The sequence below is a fragment of the Podarcis muralis genome, chromosome 3, assembly GCF_964188315.1.
Source record: "Podarcis muralis chromosome 3, rPodMur119.hap1.1, whole genome shotgun sequence".
In the NCBI taxonomy this organism is placed as follows: domain Eukaryota; kingdom Metazoa; phylum Chordata; class Lepidosauria; order Squamata; family Lacertidae; genus Podarcis; species Podarcis muralis.
Window position 1 is genome coordinate 43,781,036 of NC_135657.1, and position 9,948 is coordinate 43,790,983.

General features: G+C 39.0%; 1 protein-coding gene across 4 annotated transcripts in view; it reads left to right on the forward strand.

The window, feature by feature from the left end:
* Positions 1-8,629, forward strand: part of PLD5 (phospholipase D family member 5) — a 95,330-nt gene extending 86,701 nt beyond the window's left edge. For all 4 annotated transcript variants that reach the window (XM_077925744.1, XM_077925747.1, XM_077925745.1 and 1 more), the window contains exon 11: positions 52-8,629. The gene's annotated coding sequence lies outside the window, so the exon portion shown is untranslated. The remainder of the gene's footprint in view (positions 1-51) is intronic.
* Positions 8,630-9,948: the final 1,319 nt, after the last annotated feature.

The following is a 9,948-nucleotide window of genomic DNA, read 5'->3' on the forward strand; positions in this document are numbered from 1 at the left end:
TTTGTTTTGTTTTGACTATGGCAGACCAACACGGCTACCTATCTGTAAAAGGTTTTGTTGATACAGCATGTTGTCCAAACCACAGAGCATCCTTGGCAGTAAAAAAGAATAGGGAAATGAAAATATATTTGATTTCAAAGACAGTCAACAAACCATCAGTAATTTCAGATGACCTTAGATGAAAAGTCACAATCACAATCCTGCTCACCGTTTTCTAGTATATAAAAGGCTGCGTGATATGACTTGAGACTACTGGTGGGGTTTTGCATTAATGATCTTGCAAGCAGAATCCCATCAATGCACTCCCACAAAAGCCTTCTAATTGCTGCTGGGAATTCTGGTGTGTTCTGTCATATTGCAATACTGATTTCCAAAAGAAATCCGCTTTATTCTTAAATTAATATAAGCTATAACTGTTGCTTGCTAGAAATGCATGCCTTCCAACATGTCGCAATGGAAAACCAGAACGCCAACTTCCGGGGCTGCAGTTGTAACGTGAGTCTTGTGACTCGCATGAGACCACAGCCCTGAAAAAAAAGCTGGGGGGGGCAGGATCGCAGCAGCCAAAATGTGACTCCATTTTTAACATGCTTGGAGATCAATGTATGGTGCCAATATAAATAGCTTTATGTCAGGGTTTGTGTGCCTCTAGCTCCAATGTCTTCCCCATATAATCTGCAGTAATGCAAGCTGAATAGCTGCAATGTGCTGTGCATGGGGACTACCTTTAGAGAGTCATCAGAAATATCACTTGGGGCCCAGAACGCTGCAACAAGGATGTTAGTGGGTGCTTGCCATGGGATGATGATAACACCTGTACCGATGCAGCCACACTAACTGCTGATTCATTTCCAGGCACAATTCAAAGTGTTGGTGATGACCTTTAAAGCTCTAAATGGCTTGGATACAGGGTTCCTGAGGGACTGTTTCCTTGCATTTAAGCATGCCTGCTCCTTGACTGGAGAGGTATTTTCCATTCCCATCTGTTGCTGAGACATAATTGGTAAGGCCTTATTGGTGAGCGTGCCCAGATGAGAAATAACTTACCCAATGAGACCTCCCTTACTGTTTTCCACTGACTGGCTAAAACAGCAGGCATTTGTTCTGGTAGGCAGCTGTATTTTGATATAGATCTAACAATTTCTTGTTTCCTGCTATCATTAATCAAAACACTTGTCCACTCTTGGGAACAGCTGCTTCCTGCCATGATTGGTGTATTTATAATACAACTATTTTGGGTTGTATTGAGAATGAATAAAAAAATGGGAATAGATAACACATAATTTTGCATTAAGACTGCAACCTTATGCAAACTTACCTGCAAGTAAGCACCATTTAATTGAGTGGTACTTTCTATTGAGTAGAAATGTACAGGATTGCACTGCAAAGCTTATAATTATGGTTTCTAAGCATGCAATAGTATTGATGTACGACTGCATTTATCTTCAAAGATTATTGTACTTTTACAACTCGATCTGACAGTTCTGAAGCACTGAACAGATCAATAATTTTGTTGGCTTCTCTTCTTTCCTAAAACTTTAATCATTCCCACTGCTTTCCTTTGGATTATTTCCACTTTTTAAAGCATCTGTCTTCTAATATGGAGCCTAATATGGAGAAGGTGTTTCTCCAAGCAGTATCTTACATGTGCCAAACAAGTAGAAGGAGACTATTAATTCCTTTGTCTTGAATCCGATACTTTTGGCATTGCAACCCAAAAACTGTGCTTATATTTTGTTCCATAGCATCATGCTGATTAATGTTTAGTTCATCTGCTGTGACGCCTTAAATCCTCAGCAGAGCTAATATGCAGCTAGATATAATTACAAAAATCATTAAGTGGCCATGTTCATCCATTAGAAAAATCCACATGCCACAGGTGGACAATACCTTTATCTGGACCAACTAAATTTCACAAAATACTGTGCATAATGCAAAATACTGTCTTTTAGTGCTCCAGAACGCTCATTCGGGCTGTATGTTAAATAAGTAGAGGAAAAACTGGGCATGATGTTGGAATGCAAAAGTCTGTCGTTCTTTACAGACTTTGCAAGTTTGTAAGATAACATGGGAGGTGTTGCTTACACTGAATTAGGTTAGTCCTAATTAGGTACAAAACCTAGTAGATTTCAGGTTGCACAAGGACTGCTGTTCTCACTACTTCTGTCTTCAACCAAACAGAGCACAGTAATTCCTTTCTAAATTTGTGGATGTGTTGAGTCTGCAAATTCATTTTGCCACTCTTGTTTATCTGTTTCAGTAGAACTTTGATAACTTTTTCCTTTCCAAGATCTAGTTCACAATAGTCTTTAGAGTTCTGCAGATATCAGATTGGTCCTTAGTTCCAGTTACTCCAAAATTTGATTTTAGCATATTGTCCAAAATATATAATTGAGAATGATTTATAGGAGAAGTAAAGAAGTAAAGGAATTTCATGATACTTCAGAGAATAATGTAAATCTCTTCAGAAAATGAGAGAAAAGCCCATTCCCACCGCTTCTTTCTTCCTTATTTATTGTTTTCGGTGCTTCCATTAGATAATGTACCAGATATTCAAACTGCACCAAAATGCTTCCCTTCATTAAGTGATCTGATCACATGTCTTGACGCTTTCTGGGGATATTGCTTTGGCTGCCTTTGGGCAGAAAATGTCATTTATAAATATTAATAAGATAATAAATAAGACCAAGAATTCTGAGTGCAGCTTCTTATATTAGAAGGCATCCACCTTATTCAAACTGATAAATCCATGGCTGTGAAGGCAGAATCTCACTGAATCACCAATTACTCGATCATTCGTGATATTCTTCTGACAGTGTTATTTATTTTATTATGAGCATCTAATAAAATTCTCAGGGTGGTTTACAATAAAATTCCGTAGAAAATGCACTTTAAGCAAAATATTTATAAATATGTGTAAAGCAATAACTAATACGCCTCTTTAAAGCTGAAGCAGCATAAACAATAGAAAAGCTCATAAAGGATTAAAAATGGGGGGGATTGCTTGGTCCCAAAACAATGACGTTGGTGAGTTTCTCTTGGGAGAGCATTTCATAACCGAGGCACTACCCTGAAAAGTCACCCTCAGTGGTAGCCACCTGCATTATCTCAGATGGCAGGACCAGCTGTAGAAGGTCTTAAGCTTCAGGAAGATACATATGGAAACAAATACTGCATCAAATATTGTAGTCCTAAGCTGCAAAGGGCTATAAAGTTCAAAACCAATACTTTGGATTGTCCTGGAAATGAACTTGGTACTAAGAAGTCATCTGAACTCCCCAAACCATCCTACTGTGCTGTCACCCAAACATATGCAACGTGGCAGCTTTGTATGATGCCACTACGCACCAAAATATTGACAGTTCTGCTGCAAGTGAAACCACATGTCCCGGTGATTCCATCTTGTCCTTTATTGCCAATGAAAACATGAGACCAGACCATCCTGACTGTAGACCTTGGTCATGTCTACAGTGACCCAAGACCAGACAGACAATTAGCCTGTCTGCCCAATTTTTACATCTTTGTTAATGGAGGATGGAGGAAGTCTTAAGGCTAGGTCCAGGAATAATTTCACAGGGTTTTTGCATAGCATGAACAGCATCTTCTTTTCTAAGAAGGCAATCTGTGGTGTCGCTTAGCCTGCCTCTCAAATGTCTCTTTCCCTTGCTGGAGCCATGCATGCCTGCTTCTTTAGTATGGATTACAAATACGTGCCTATTGCTGAGTTCAGCAGTTGATTCTTTTTGGCTTCCATATTTATGCGCCTTTATCTTATAATATACCTCTGTGGATGGAGAAGGATCTAGCCTATGCATTAACATAGGAATCAATGGCAGATTTGAGCCTTATGAAGTGTAAGCAAGCTAGACACTTGAGCTCCCACACCCAGCTGATTTAGATAGGGGATCTTCTGGTTGCTCAGAAACAGGTGCCTTGTCAATATAGTTGCGCATTGTTAGAAACATATTTGCTTCTGTTCCATGTGAAATTCAATTTCTCCTTCTCCTGTCTCCTACCTTTGGGCTACAACTACTTCTAGATGGTCACTATTTTGTAGAATGAATTCATCCATATACTGGCAAATTTAGGTTGGTCAATAAACAACAGACATCGTTTAAGAGCCACACAAACTGTAAAAATCAAATCAGGATGCAAGCTCAATTAACAGGTAGTCTGTATCAAGTATAACATGGACATTGCAGATTGTTTGTTTTTAAGAATCAGTTTTAGGTAGAATGACAGAGCAATTCTTTCTATTGCAGCTAATGGGTTTTAGGTAGAGTTTGCTTTCTGGGGTACTATTGTAGCATTTGCTGTAAAACAATGGAGTCTCACGGAACCCCGTCTTCTGAGTTAACTTGGCAACATCATATTCTGTTACTCCTTGGAAGTAACTAAGAACTTCCTGGCCAATATATAGCGAACATCCATAAAGCTTCCCATTGACTTTTGAAGTCAGGATGTATTAAGGGAATTAACATGTATTACCGTACATACACTGCTTCTGTACTTTCACTGCAAAGCAGTCTATAAATCTGCAAAAAAGTCACTTAAAGACTGTGTTAAGTATTAAGCAGTATAAAAATATCTGAAATGAAATTAAAAATAAATTTCAGTAAGAGATTCCATTGGAAACATCTCAAATTTCAAAGTTCAGAGACTATATACAGGAACATCCAAGTGCATTATGAGGAACCTCCAGTCAGAATTGCTTTCTTTATTATATTTCTTCTACAGGAATTTTTGGGATCAGTCGAGTAAATTAGAGCCCAAATACTTTCCTGTCAATGCCTTATTTTAAGTGGACTGGAACTCATTTGGTACCTCCTTGAATTAATATAAGGCTGGCTGCATGAAACCAGGCATATGAGATTAATTCCTTCATTGCAAATATATGGGAGAACAATTTCTTAAAGGGCAGGCATTTAATGGAATTTTAATCTAAACAACTTCATAGAAGGATGAATTTTTTCATCTGTTCCATTCAACAAACTTTAATGTACATGTCATATTTTATAATTGCCACTTTTCTGAATTTTCTCACAATCTTTAATAAGCAATTTCTAATTCTTGCTATTTCATAGAAACAAGACCAACCATTCCCTCTGAAACCTAAATCACAATTTTTCAACACCTGGGAGCTTAAAAAAGAAAGAACAAAGAGTGTTTTCCCCTCCTGCTCATTTTCTCTTCTGTTATATTGACCAACCTTAATACTTGTGCTCTTTCAGGCAAAAAACACATGCAAACTCATGCATTGATTGGAAGGGGGGGAAAGGTAATGTCTGTTTGTGAGGTTTCAGATATATCTGGAATTGTTTTTGCTTGTTTAAGTACTGTCACAGCTACCACAATTTAGAAGCTTAATATATGTGTTATCTTGGCAAGCAGAGAAGGCAATCCTATCTCCCAATGTTGATGGTTTGGGGATAGGGTACAATATTGCATAGGACTGCTGCCTGTGCCCAGGAAGATTGAAATTCCTCACTGACAGTAACAAACAAATCTGAAACAGAACAGCTGGCAAGGTTTGAGATGTGGCGATGAACCTGCTGTTCCTCTCCTCGCTATAACCCCACTTAGAATAGCTCTGTTACCCATTTTCTTACTTCATCATTAAGACACAACAAATATCATAGGAATCAAAGAGCAGGTTTACCTGGCTACTCTATTTTCCCCATCAAATTACAGTGAGATTCATGTGAAGTTAGACTGTCTATAAAGACATCCAATCAGTGATGGATTCTGACACCATCATCCTTTTGATGGGTTGGAAAATCTTCTTTGCTAAACTAGGAAAGTATGGTGTGGGTGGGTGGTGTTTTTTTAATAACCCAGGAAACTTGTGATTTGCCACAACAACTCCAATACAAACAAATAAGACAAAGAGGTTGGGGGATGCTGTTCCCCCCACCCCTAAATTACTATTTGAAAATCATGCATAGAATTTACAGGGGGAAGTAGTGTTTTGTATAGCACCACAAAATGTATGTCTGTTACTTTATGTATTCTTCTGACATCAAAGAGCAGAGATGCTTAAGCTCTCTTTGAAAACTGCATGGCTAGCTTATGCAGTAACTTGATGTGATAAGACTACTGTGTTGTTTTCTAAGACTATAATGTGTAGTTTGGACATGTAGCTAGAATCAGGGTTTAAGAGTTGTGGACATGCTGCTGGCTACCTGCAGTATCAAGCATTCCCAGGTTCCTTTTAACCTGGATTTGCAACAACCACAACACCGAGAACACCTAGAGAGGCTGATGGAAATTCACAAGAGGGAGTTATGAAAAAGCATGCATTATTTTGCAATTTGCTTTTAGTCCTTAAATTCTAGTTCTTTTTATGTCTGAACTATAAGCCTAAGAAAAACACAGTGAATATTTTATTTACTTGAGGCAAGCCTTACAGAGTCTCCAAGCAGGAGTCATTTGCATTGCTTAGACCTGTTGCATAGATCTGTTTTCTAGTGCACACGATAAATGAAATTTGCCACTGCAAAGTATTTTTAATTACCTCTTTTTTATTTGAGCAATCAATGTGCTGTGACTGGGGGGGGGAATCAAAACACAGGGCAATTGCTGCATGCTTATATAACATTAGTTTTGTTATGATATAACTTTTATGAATGCCTATGCACTGTAAATGCTTTAATATTAGAATACTGAATGTTTTGTACCCCTTTTTTGTAATTATGCTCTATTTATTGCATGGTTCTTTTCATGGTTCTGTTGTCCCCATAAAGTACAATCAAGGAACATGTGGTATTTTATAACATACAAAGTTCAATGTCAACTTAATCCATTACAAGACATGGTTGCACCAAGACATTTTAAAGAAACAAAACATGGTAGGAAATGGGCTTCCTACCAGCAATGGGCTTGGTTCACAGCAATACATGACTCCGTGATCTATGTGTCTGTAACATTGTTGATTTTGTATAAATGGGACTAGAGGCCTTATCGGATCCTGGAGACACTTGCATAATCCAGTAGGGCTGTACAGGAATTAGTGTTTGCAAAATCAAAAGGGTAATCTGCAAGAAGGTGTGATCTGTTTGGATAAAACCTGTATATCAGATACATTGGCGCAAAACCACTTTGTCTGATATAAGAGATAAGAAGAATAAGCAATATCCTTAGTTGTTGTCATAGACATTGCCACACAGCAAGTGGTAACTATTTTGCCTGACATATGCAACTGTGCATAATATTATCAGGAATAAATGTAGTAGAAATAGGTCTACTATAGATCTGCAAAAATTATTCCATTCCATTTATATTGCAAAATAGATAATTCCAAACAGAAATATTTCATTTGGTAAGGCACTCTTGAATATGTGAGGCATTTTTCTTTATGAATAATAATTCTCGGGGATCCGAACAGCTGCTTTGGTTCATGTTCAGTGAAAATTTTGGCAACTTTTTCCTTGAACAGCAAAGTACAGTGGAACCTCGGGCTGCGAACGTGTCTCGTGCGGGAGGCACGTTCGCAACCTGCAGCGCTGCGTCTGCGCACACGCGGGTCACGAGTTGGCGCTTCTGTGCATGTGCAAAGCGCGATTTAGCGCTTCTGCGCATGTGTGAGTGCCAAAACCCGGAAGTAACCCATTCCGGTACTTCTGGGTTTGGTGCGGTGCGCAACCCGAAAACACATAACCTGAAGCGTCTGTAATCCAAGGTCCCACTGTACTGTTAAGAGCTTAGGGATGCTTCTAAAGCAATATAACACTCAGCAAAGCAGCTCTTGGAGAAGAAATATGCTTGATTGTCCCTTTGGAATCTCGGAACAGGTTTTCATGCATCTTTGGATCCTACTGTATTTCTTACCTTTATAACACATTTATCCTGATCAAGTTTGAAAAACGTGTAAACACAAACAGGTTTCTCTAAAATGAACTTCCTTACCACCAGAGTGAAAAGTACAATTTGAGGGGAGGGGCAAAGACTGTACCTAATGACAAGATAAATGTTGAGTGTTATTCCACTGCATGGCGCCCATCACAGAATGGGGAGGCAGAAGGAGGGAATGGACTATCCATCTATTTTGGGTCTAAAGGATAATCAAAGTAAAGGGCATGGAGTGTCCTTCTTCACTCCAGGTGCCTTGGATCAGGGCCAGGGGGTGCAATCATCACTCCACTGAAGTTACAGTGGTGAAAACTGGTTGTGAACTGGGCCCATTGTTTACAGTGTTACTAAACGTAACCAAAGATCATTTGAACAAAAATTGGAATACCAAAGGGTTGGATTGATCCAGAAATAGCTTTTTATTGTATTGATAGCTTTCATATCTGAAAAATCACTGAGTGAGGTGGCCAGAAAATTGGTGTTAAAATTTTTGAAAGAGGGCTGGTAATATATTTATACTGCTGCAAACTAAGTTACTAATGAAATAACACTAAATCAAAGTATTGTGTATTGAATTGATTTCAAGCTGTGTAAGAGTTGATTTTCATGCCGGTACTATCGACTTCTTTTTCCATCGCTTTGATATACCTGATATTCCACAGAATGTATTCCACCTAGCATTTCGTTCAGGCCTCTGTTTTATTTTCAAAAAGCAAGTTTTCATGCCGAGCAGAATAACTTTCTCTTTACTTCACAGAAATAAAATAAACGTGTTTCAGTACATTGCGGTGCCTCTTATTTTGGTGCAAAATTAGGGCAGCCTGCCTGCCAATGGCATGAGCTCCCCTTGTCTTTGTTCTGCTCCAAAAGTTCAGTCTGGTGAACAAATGCATATGATTTGATAGGAAATCCCACCAAGAACTGCTGTTCTCGTCCCAGACTGAAATAGAAATGAAAGAGAGAGGGGGAGAGAGACAGAGAGAGAGAGAGAGAGAGAGAGAGAGAGAGAGAGAGAGAGAGAGAGACTGTTCCCTGTGGTGATGGCAAAATGTTATTTGAAGACTTACTTGTTCATTTTTTTATTATTTTAAATGGAGCTAGGATCGACTGCAAGTCCCTGTACTATGCAGTGCAGTGCAGATTCTGGATTTTTTGCTATGTAGTGTATGAAACAGCCCCTGCTTTGTAGCAGGCTCTGCACAACCTTCCCCCTGGATCTCTCGGCTGATCTTCTCTTCCACTGAATCTGAGATTTTTAGATAGTGGTAAAGGATATGTTTTCACATACAGATTTAGTTGCCACAGAATACTGAGTATCTGTTAGTAGGGAGAGGCGGAAAAGAGGGAGGCGGGGATGAAATCAAGGAAGCTATCAGAGATTGTGGCTGGCTTGCCACACTATGACATTTCACACTATGACATTTTACGGCAAGTCTCACTAGTTCATACTAAGAACAGGTAACACGTAAAGGAGACAAGAGAAGGAGCTTGGTAGAGCAGATGACTGGCAAATGATTCAGGAGGCTGTTTCCATACGGACCTATGGGACCATGCAGACCCCTTGAAATTTGTACTTTGTGGGATATTTACTGCAAAGCACAGAAAAGGGCTCTTCCTTACACTTGCTTGTTGGTGTCCTGCAAAAGTATCCCTTCGACATTTCCTCCCTTTACCATCAATTCTCCAGACAAGACAACGGATAGAAATGAATCATTTTATTTCAGCCACTTGGTTCCAAGTTTTCATCAACCCCACCTACTTGCTTATACAAATTATGTTTCTTGGCTTCCTCAACACTACTGTTAATGTGTTAATGCTCTTGGCAACAAAAAGCTGGATCCAATACAACTGGCTTTTTTTTTTTTTTTGCCTGTTCATTAAAAGGGCAGCTCATTAAAAATTACATAATGAACACCAGTCATAAGTTATACACTTGACCTGCAAAAACACTGTGTGCAAATGGTCTGCCGCATTGGCAAATGAGAGCAATTCAAATATCCCAGACAACCCACTGGTGAGAAATCAGTTGGGGGCTTCTGTACTCTTACAAGGCAATCCTGTGCATCTCTACTCAGAAGCAACTCCCAGTGAGTTCAGTGG